The sequence below is a fragment of the Bactrocera tryoni genome, chromosome 4, assembly GCF_016617805.1.
Source record: "Bactrocera tryoni isolate S06 chromosome 4, CSIRO_BtryS06_freeze2, whole genome shotgun sequence".
NCBI classification, from domain to species: Eukaryota; Metazoa; Arthropoda; class Insecta; order Diptera; family Tephritidae; genus Bactrocera; species Bactrocera tryoni.
The window spans coordinates 66,711,184-66,723,118 of NC_052502.1; positions in this window are offsets into that span (position 1 = coordinate 66,711,184).

Sequence of the window (11,935 nt, forward strand, 5' to 3'; positions counted from 1 at the left end):
GAACTTCTCTGGAATACAAATTAATTTCATCTCAAATTTATTATATTAAAGTGCTTCTGCAGGATTGGATTGGTAAGGCGCGAGCAGAGAGGTTCAATAAATTCCTTGAGACTATTACACCAGGACCTCAGGCTTTTAGGAAAATTTATAGAGCGGCTAAGATGAAACCGAATGTTTTTTGTGATAAGTTGTTGGTTAATAATGTGGAGATTTATGAGGATAAGGCAAAAGCTCTAGTGTTCAAATCTTATTACGAAAGTATTTATTCGGAGATAACTCCTAATTATGCTTCAGTCAGTCGTGTGGAAAGAACCCTGGATGCGCATGATCATATTCTCGGTGGTAATATTGTTGATTTTTCTCCACGTCTTACATCGCTTGATACAAAAAAAAAAAGACACAATTATTTCACTGAATTCAAAGCCATCTGCAGGACCAGATGGCATTTCGAATTCTTTAATTAAAAAACTGCCAGAAAATGCTAACAAATTTCTACTCATTATATTCAATAATTACTTAAATAATGGATATTTTCCGTTAAAATGGAAAGTTGCCAAGATAATACCTTCAAAAAAAATCGTAATTCTGTTGCGGCAAAAGAATTTAGACCTATTTCCTTACTATCGAGCATTGGTAAGCTACTTGAAAAAATAATTCATTCCAAAATTCATGATTTGCACTCGGAAAAGTTTATTCCGTCTTATCAGTTTGGTTTTCAAAAAGCACATTCCATGCAACATGCACTTTTTAAGTTCTCCAATGATGTATTGGTAAATTTAAGGAATAAACTTTGTACTGTAGCAGTATCATTAGATATCGAAAAAGCATTCGATCGTGTTTATCATAGAGGGCTTATTTTTAAGCTTGTTCAGATTGGTTTTGATCATGGTATTATTAAGATTATTTCAAGTTTTTTGTCAGATAGCAAATTTTTTGTGATTATTAATGATTGTTCCTCGGATCTTGGATTGGTTTACAATTGTGGAGTTCCCCAAGGCTCTATTCTAGCTCCCTTGCCTTACAATATTTTTGTGTTTGATTTTCCACATAGTCACAATAATTCATCAAGTATTTTGTATGCTGATGATTCTTTAGTCTATGCTCATAACAAATTCCCTACCTTGGCATTGCGAATGGTAGAGAATCATCTAGAAAAAATTAATAATTTCTACAAATATTGGGGGGTTAAGATAAATGAGGCCAAGACTGTACCTATCTGCATCAGAAATGCTTCAGGTAAAGGACCTAGAGGGGTTGTAAAGGAATAATGGTCATAATATTCGTTTTCAGAATCAAATAAAATATATTGGAGTAACCTTCACCAACTTATTTAAATTCAATTTTCATGCTAACGACATGGTGGAAAAATGTAATAACCGTTTTCATGCCTTATCAATGATAATGAAAAATACAAGTTTAAGCACAAGAACCAAAATTTTGATTTATAAAGTGGCTCTCGGTCCAGTCTTAATGTACGCTTTGCCGATTTGGTTTCATTTTTCGCCTTCTTTGATGAAAAAAATTGAATTTGAACGTAAAATTATAAGATTTTGTTTAAACAAAAACTTCATTCACTTTAAAAAGAGATACTCAAATAAATATATCTATTCAAATTCTAAAGTACTAACTTTTAATAAATATGCAATAAGAGCAATATTAAGGTTTTTCGACCATGTTCGGAATTGTGACAATCCATTGATTTCTGATGGTATCTTGTCGCAGTCGAGTCATACTTGGGTCAACAGCAAGTGTTTGTCTCCACTTGGTATTAGTAAAGAAAATATAATAAATGATGTTAATCATCCAGAAGCCTTCTGCTCAAACTTTTATGTAAAATCAACACCTGGTTCGCACAGGGGCTAGTTTAAGCATCAGCTTTATTTGCTATTATAGCTTGTAAGATTTCTTTTTTAATTAGTTTTAAGATTTAAGTTAGTTTTAAGACTGAGTCGTAGCCCTCAGAATACATTTAAAAATGTCGGGAGCAAGCATTTATTGCAATTTTTTCTTTTTTCCCCTTTAGATTAAGATCTGTTTTCGGAAACGTTTGTTTAAGATAAAATATGTATAATCTTAAGTTATAACTTTCCACTTTTGTAAATAATTTGTATTTTTGTTTCTTTTTGGTATCAATAAATGAATTTGAATTTGAATTCGAATAAAACTAGAACTAGACTTTTTTGACAACCCATTATTATCCCCATTCTCAGGCTCTTTACCGAAAATATGCGAAAAATTATGCCTAAGGTTTTCAGGTTTAATAAATATCATGCGTGGAGATAACAAAATCTATTAAATGTCCAGTTTTACTCAATGAATATCGTTTTTTGCGATTCGAAAATGGTTCACATGCCCTCGGAAACACTGATGTGGCCAAACTCCTAGAAATCATTACAATCCATCGGTGGAGATGAAAGGAAGGTAAAGAATATACATATACCCCAAAGTAATTTTTTCAACAATCACTCCGAAATTGAATACCTGGTCAATTTAGGAATGTTATAGAAATTCGCGAAAGCTTTGCACTTGGAAGAATATTGTTTTAGTTACATTTGTAGACAATTTCCGACGCTTTGTAAAAGCCGCAAGTTGAACAAAATTTTGGTCTTAAAATACGGCGACTCAGGAAAGCTACAGATTTTTTCAACAAAATTGACGCTTGGAAAATCTTTTTGTTGGTAGTAAACATTTTTTTATGTAACCATAAAGCACAAATTATGAACAATTTTGCAAAATGTGTTGACAAACTATGTCAGACTGGATATTTTTTCGGGTAATTTAAGAAGTTATAGTTAGAAACGGAGAAATCGGTTCCACTAAGATCTAAAAGTGATTAAAGAAAATAATTAATGATGATAGAATCGATCCACTATGGCAGAACATTCCTAATCCTTAAAAAGTCATTGTCAACTCGAAAACTATTTTCGACATTTGTGACCTGGTTTACGAAAAGGGAGCTAACGTGCGAAAACTAGTATTCTGGAAAACAGCTGCTAAAAATAAACAACTCGTTTCGTCAGTTTCTCGTTATCTCATTAATTGTTCTCCTTTCCAGAGGCTTCAAGGACGTCCAGTAAGTGTTGTTTTTGGTCGGAATATTATTATAGTTCATCGTGTAAGTTTATCCTTTTTGTACATGCGTGTGGGAAGAAGCGTTACGAACATTTAGTACGTCATTTTGCCGCACGTATTTTTATCGTATCGTATTTTTACTTTTCTTTCTCTACATTTTTAGGGAACAAACAAGTTATGACTTTTTGGATTCTATCACGTGAAAAAGCATCTCATCTTCCATCCGAATCAACCAAAAAATGAAAATTGATTTTTGACACCTAAGCCCCCTTTCCGTAGACCAGGTCACATTTGTCTATCTGTTAACTTCGATGTGTCCTTTTTTCAAAATTAAACTGAAAAAAATATATTCGTTATTTTGTTTCACGTTTTTTGATTTTTGTAATGTAAAATGAAAATAAAAATTTACCAAATAAGGAAAGTTCGGGTATAACTTAGCATTTCTTACTCTTCCAACTTGCAAAAATTAAAGCCGGGGTTATACCTTCAGGTACATAAGTTTTCTTAGTTACATATGGTTTTGTCAAGTTTCTAAACTTAGATAGGCGGTATTGGCCAATATATGCGGTATAAAGTCACCCGGAAGTTCATAAATCTATAAATTAAGTATGTGGAGACTAAAGAAAGTATTGACTTGATTCAACACATTTGTAACATGCAGACATACGACTATCAGTAAAGGATTCTCTCTATATTTCAATTATATATCTCATACATTAACCGATATTTTCGGTAAAAAGTCAACTTTAGGCTCTGGCATTCACATACCTGGGAGTTTGTTTTGGTTCGACAAGTTTTGGTCACAAGGTGACATACTTCATGGGCACTTTTTGTGCAAAGTTTTATTTCGTCATATTATTTGCTTCTTTATTTGTATACCAAAAAGTGAAAGAATAAATTTAAAATTGTATTCTATGGAAAGTCGGCGTGGTTGTAGCCCGATTTCACCCTGTAACATAAGATTGTCAGAAGAATGTTATATACCAAATTTAGTTGAAATCAAACGAGCAAGTCCCCAGATATGTGATTTCACATTAATCTTATATAATATGTATAAAAATTCCACAATTCAGCAGCTATCCTGGCTACTAAACTCAGCGAAGAATAAGACCAAGAAGAGAAGAGACGAAAGACGATAGATTTTGTTGCATAGCCCCCCCTTTGTAACGATAGCCGTAATTTATATTTCTGGCTGGCTCTTGCACGAGCTGAGGCCAACATAGCAAAAGTTTATATATTTATTATCACTTTCTGGTTATTTTAAATATAAATACTATACAAATTATACTTTTTTTGTATAAATCAATCGGTTTAAATAAACTTGACAAACATACGAAAGAACCACCGCGCTATAAAGTCGGAATCACGAGTTTCACTGAATAGAAACAAGCGAGAGCGCCGGTTTCGCACAGTTAACGCAGTATGCCTCCCCCGCCGCCTTACTCGACCCCGACACGAACTCAATGTCAAAACAGCGAGCTGACTATATAAGCGAAATATTCACACCACATTTTTGTTTCTAAGACTAATAGTTTTTTAATTATTAAGGTACGATGATATAGATCTTTTCGTTACGGTCCACTTTTTAAACCTGGTACCCGTATGTTTCGGCGCGATTTTAAAGACGTTTCACGTCAAAATTCAAAATATTATATATGTATTTGTAATGAGTACAAAACATGGTTTTATTGTGACGTTAAGTTAATATTTTTTTTTTGCCTAAGCTTCAGTTTTTTATACTCTTGCAAAAAGTTGCTACAGAGTTTTGTTCACCTAACCGTTGTACGTATCAGCAAAAACTAAACGATATATATATAGGGTTATAGATATATACATATATAAATGATCAAGATGACGAGAAAAGTTGAAACCCGATTGACTGTCTGTCTGTCCGTCCGTCCGTCCGGGCAAGCTATAACTTGGTAAAAACTGAGATATTTTGATGAAACTTTGTACGTGGATTTTCTAGTACAAAAATCATTTCGAGTTTGTAGATGGGGTAATCAGACTACTGCCACGCCCACAAATCGCCATTAACCGAAAACCTATTAAGTGTAAAACTAATTAAGATATAAAACTATGATTTGATAACAGAGATCGCAGTAGCAAGGGGCATTTGTGCAATTTTGAAAAAATGGGAGTGGCCACGCCCTCTAATAAGTTTGAAATCAATGTATCCTAAACAGTGGCGTAGCGTGCCTTGTCCGGGCCCCATATAAAATTTTTTTTGGAGGCCCTTATATGGAGGTAAAGATTTTTCATAAAAGAAAAAAAATATTGTGAAAAGAAATATTTATTTATCACATAATTTACACATTTTACAAATAAAAATCGAATTTTAAATATTCACTCTCCTTGCCTTTTTTTCGGCAAACTGATTTATTAAATCATTTATGGCTGATGATGATTTTAGTTTTTCTAAAGTTTCTGCCTCTATGGACAATAGTGAGATGTCTGACAGCCGTTCTTGTCCCATCGAAGTTCTTAAGTAATTTTTTATTAGTTTTAATTTTGAAAAACTTCTTTCTGCCGTTGCGGTTGTAACTGGAAGGGTCAAGAATAAAAAGCATGCTGTGATTACCTCGGGAAAACTGGATGCAAGACTATTGAATTTTACTAGCAATAATTTAATGAGTTCTTTAATGGAATAAATTTTTTTAATTTCAGAATTTAAGCATGTTTTTAGAGCTTTTAATTAGTCACAAAGATTAAGTGAGATGTCTTTACTGTATTTAGCAGACAGTTTTCCGGAAGCGTTTAATATCTCTTCGCTTGAAGAAGAGAGGAGTTTCTCCGGTTGTAATATTTCGACTATACCACTCAGGTTGCAAAGGCTCTGAAATCTTTCTTTAGTTTGAGAAATTAATATATCTAAACAGCAATAGGATACATTGACTTTGAAATAGGATTTCGGGTCGGAAATTCTCTCATCTTGTGATAACTCATCAAAAAACGCTTCGTTATCTTTCGCCTACTGTTTTTAAAAACAGTTGTTAACCCCCACTCTTTTGCTAAATCTTTGGATTCATTTAGCAAACTATTAAATGAATTCTGATTTCTTAATTGGCACAGTCTATTTAAAAGATTACTTAATAAAATTGTACATTTCTGTAAGTCATTATTTTCATGCTGTAGAGCTTTAGAAACAGGTTTGAAATAGTGAAGAAAAAAATGTAACGAGCACTAAGAAATCAAAACTCTCTATAATATTAATTATACTTTTACATTCTTCATGTTATCTTTTTTGTTTGAAATTAAATTTATTTGGTACAAAGTTTTCATGATTAGTAAAAAATTTTTCTTTACTGCTAATAAAGCGTCGTTCCTAGAAGACCATCTGGTAGGTACATCTCTCCGGAAACATCTCTCCAAAATGTAATTTTACTATCGATTTCACTTTTCAATAGAGTATCGAAACACCGTTAACCCAAGCAGAGGAGTACGAATTGTTTTGACGATCTGCTAATAACCAACAGAAGTGACAGTACGGTTTGTTTAAAACGTTAGAATAACATAACCATGGTCTTATAATTTTTATGCCTGCATGATTGAAATATTAATAATAATAAGCCGAAAAAGGTCGGTTATTTTCTGAAACTTTTGGAAATGGTCCTTGTGGTTTAAATGGACCCAATTTAAAAATTATTTTTCGTTCGCATTCAGTTAAATTGTCACCAAAATTTCCTCTATCTGATGAAATTATATTACAATCTGCAGATATATCAGAATCGTTGACTTAGGGTTCCTCGATTTCTGGATGGACATCCGATAAAATATGTGCTTGGCTTTCTTCTATTTCCGGATGGATATGTGACGAAGAATAAGCTTCAGAAGAATCTAAAAATAAACGAGTAATTGTTAAAAAATAAATACGAATGCTTTGATACTAAACTAAAAAGAGTTATATATAAATAAATAACGTTACCAAGGGTCACAGTTAGAGAGTGTTCAGTTCAAACGCACACAAACTCTACGCGGATTGTGCTCGTACCTATTAGTAGATACAAAATCACCTGCAGCCCGTCCGTGCATTACTATACACCTGCGTGCTATTTAAACGTCTGCACATCTGAAGTTCTCAACACGCAATTAACGATACGATACGGACTGATAGACAAACAACAAAACAAATCGATCCTATAGATAAGTTAGAATTTTGTTTTTTTTTTTTAATCAAGGCACGGACCCCTAAAAACAGTATAATTGTAAAAATCGAGGGGGGAGACAACTTTTTGTGACGGACAGATGGACAGACCGAAATTAAAAGATTTCCTTGGTTATCACTACGGGCCCCTAATAAATGGGTTGGGTAGTATCTACCTTTCCAATCTAAATCACTCACAGTATCTTGTCTCTGAAAAAATAAAGACATTTTGGGCACTTTTTTTATAACCTCGTCTCTTTTCTGTTTAATTTTTCTTTTCTCCGCGCCGCTGGGATAATCTCTTTTCCTTTCACTCATTTCTTTTACAAATCGCTACTAATACTGCTAAACCAGAAGAACAATATTGTTTGTACTGAATTACAATGTAATGCACATTTATATAAAGCGCGTAAATAAACAGTGCACGGCACTCCGTGGTTTAACATCCATGAAGGATTCGCGGGGATTCCCCGCTGAGTGAAGTAAGTAAAACGGGGAAGTCCCGCAGCCCGCCATAACGATGTAGAGTGTTGCCACCTTTTGAACGCACGCTTATGGCGGGAAAAAAAGGAATTGCTTTATAGAATTTTGTCATTTGTAAAATAAAATAAATTAGAAAGTTTTTATTCTTTTTCCTTACACACTTTGGGGGCCCCCGGGCCACGTATAATTGATAGGGCAAATACGGCGGTAGCTACGCCCCTGATCCTAAACTTGTAAAGCTGCAACTACCAAGTTTGCAAAGCGCAAATATTATAAGAACTCTTACCGACGGTGTGACAATTTGTGAATTCGCATGAAAACTCCCCATATAACGGTACTGCTAAAAACTACAAAAAACGCAATAAATCAATAACTGGACACGCCAGAGACATTATATTTTACCTTCGAGATGGGATTAAAGAGCTTTATAGAACAAGTGTTAAAATTGAACAATGGGTGTGGCACCCCAAACTTGTCAGTGAAAACCGATATCTCGTGATCCGATCAACCGATTTCGACAATGTCACGGTACGAAAATGGGCGACATCGGAATACGACCACGCTTGCTTCCCATATACCACAATATTAAATTCCGTTTGATTCTTTAGCCTTACAAATCAAAAAGCGCTTAATATAACGGGATGAAAATTTGCACAAAGAATACCTTTACTTTGCACCGCATATATCAGTCAATATGTGAGTTATCTCAATTAAAATGTGAGAGCATGTTTTATCTTTGAGTCTAAAATAGATAATTTTGAGCGGATATTTGACCCAGCCCCTATATAACTAATATCAAAACATCCGGCTAACTTTACTCTATGTGATTTGTTTTTTAGTATGTGACCTGTTAATAGTATGTGGTATGGGGAAAAATAGGTAAAATCGGGTCAATACTACTCCAACTTTGGTATACTACATACAAAAATTTTCGTTTTTTTAACAAATCTTATGCCGAATATGTCGATCAGTGTATGAAATATGTATATAGAGTATATGTATGTATCTCTAAAATTTCTAAGATTCTGATCCTCTGTTAGACATTTTGCACCTTTCGGTATTTTCCAAGCTTTGATTCTTACAAGTTGTAAGAGTATAATATGTTCGGTTGCACCCGAACTTAGCCCTTCCTTATTTGTTAAATTTCAATTCGGAAAATACGATTACACAAGACTCTACATACTAAAATTTCTTTGGTTTATATTTTTATGCCCATATTTAATCACTATTTTCAGCGTCATACACAGCGTCACCTGCAGGAATCGAGCCAACCATGAATATTTCTACGAAACATTTGAATCTAAGTACTGTAATTGCCAAGACATGTACTATTTTACTAGGCACCAACTGTGTCCAACAGCCGTTATAATTTTGTGAATGAATGGGACAGCCTGCGTTGATACTTCACCAGATAGCATCTTATCAATATAGCAGCCTATTATAAAAATAATACAGGGACGAATTGATGTACAATATTAGCAAACAAAAAAACACGCTAAATTAAGATAACTGTTTATGAATTTAAAAAAAAAAAAGACATTTAATATGCACACATATTTTTCACATATGAACAACAATTAGGTGATAAAATCCAGGATTTGATTGCGATATGGAAATATAGTAAAGCATATTGTCAATAAAAATTCTATATTTAAAAATTTACATAAATGCGGAAGACAAATACGAATAACGATCATAAATTATCAAACAAGAAGAAATTGTAATGCCTACTAAGGCTAATTCTTTTGGTGGTACACATTAATTTTATATCTAAAACTCAGATGCGCCACTTCTGGGCAGCCTAAATTTTCTCACACTAACAGCACAGAAGTGCTGACAAAACGCCACAAATACCTAAACGTTGGTCAGGTTACTCTTGCTGCTCGTTTCATTCAATGTGAACCTAAGCCGTAAATCCACAGTTTAATAAAACCATTTTAACATTTACTGCTATTTATTTAATGCTGTTGCGCACGTACAACATCAGTATTTGTCTGTTGTTTTTGTAATGATTTTATGGCGACCGCGGCATGAGTGAAAAATTATATTTTTTATACTTTCGTAACATGTTGCTACAGGGCAGAATAGTTTTGTTCATCCAAAGGTTATTTGTATCCTTTAAAACTAATTGAGAAAGAAAATTAAGATAACTTGATGAAACTTATTATATATGTTTCTTGGCACTAAAAGCAGTTTGATATTGCAGATGGGTCGAAGCGGACCATTGACAGGCCTACTAAATGCAATTAAACAAAAACATATAAAGTCTTATAACTAAGCAAAAAATTAACATCTGTATATAGTAAAACTATAATTTGATGCAGGAGATCGCAGTAGTGAGGGCACATATGGACTGAAAAAGCGGACATGATCCCGGCCTCAAAAGTTTATTGTACATATCTCAAAAACTAGTTTAACCAAATTTACTTAAAACACATTTCTTTGGTATCTCATTAAACAGCGTGAAAATGGACGAAAGCGGAGTATAAACACACCCACTCCTTATATTACGTTTATGTTATATACTACCAAAAGCACGACAATTCACACTTCAAAGCATTAAATTTTACTTATGGGATGTTGGGGAAAGGCTGCATAAGCCTTAACCGGCTACTTTCAGATGAAATCCTATATTATAGGTAGTTCTCACAAGTTTCAACCCAGTTCGGTAACAATATTGTATTGGTATCAATTGGTACCTCTCAATGCGAAAATGGGCAAACCGGAATATAACCACACCCACTTTCGGAGATATGACATATGTCATCTCAAAATGTGTGAAACGGATTCTTCAAATATTTTAACCTGAATTCTACGTACTTAATCAAATATTTCTGAACATCCGGTAAGCTTTACACCGCATTTATCGGTCAGTGCGTAGGATACCATAAAAAATTCTGATGCAATATATTTCTAATAATCTATAAACTGTATATCAATCAGTATGTAAGATTTCTCAGAAAAGTTATTTGATCATATAGTATTGGATTTACTAAAGTTTCATGGCGAGAATGAGTAAAATCCGTTCAAAAATTACCCAGCCGAAATACCATTTATAATGAGTTTTGTTATTTAGCGTACCTTATGCCAATCAGTCCAGTTATTTCATTTATCCTAATATACGCGATAAAGTAATTTCTATTTATTTACACTTTCCGTCTGACTTTAAAGCGTTCATCTCTGTCTATATATGGGTTATCTTAATGGAATTAAGCGAAATTTAGTAAACAACTGTACATCAATAGATATAAAATTTGTTTGTAATCCATACAGTTTCTATAAGTAATGCTTATTGAATTCTTGCACTACATTTTTAATATACATAAGTTTATCAACTTCTAAATATATTTATACTGCTCAGATCCTTGCAAATTGCGATAATATAAAATAATTGATTACACCCGAACTTAGCTCTTCCTTATTTGTTTATTTTAGTTTTTGTGGAGTGACTGTTCGGCGGCTTCCTCGGCGGCAACAGTGTTCACAATTCCGACAACAATCTCTGTGACTTCTTTAACAGCTTAAGCAGAAGCGGCGGCATAACTTCAACACTTTTATGAAGCGTGGCCTTTAATTTTGTGTAGGCATCCACACTAAAAGTGTGGATGAGAGATTTTTTTATACCTGTGGTCACATCCATTCACTGATTCGAATACACCTATGAACATACATACATATGTACATATGTATAGAGTATTTGATACGTACGCGTAAACCCTGTAGAGAAAGCCATCAAGCAGTGTTACTGGTGTATTATTAAAATGAAACACTTTATTTCTAATTCTAGAATATATTATTTCTTTGATAGTCATTGGTGAAATAAAGATGGGTCTTTATATATAGACTAATATGATATTTAATAGCCTCGAAAAATACAATATTAAAACTAAGATTAAAACATAAAACTGTGCTGTGGTTTTATGATTTGATATAGAAAAAAGATGTCCTTAAGGACAGCAGATGGTATATTAGAAAAGAAAATTCAAAGTCACTTAGACTGCTCCAAATAAAAAAAACATTGTGTTTTCCTACAGGGCAAAATTAACGAGTGCATGTATTGACTCAATTGCGTGAATAAATTTGTACCTATATCATATACAAGGGGAACGTATGTATATGCCTGTACAATATACATACACATAGGATGTAGAGAATACCTTTGAGCGGTTTAATTTCTTGATGTCAGTAAAAATACATGTGTTGATATGTTTGCTACTAAGTCGAAATTTTAACAGA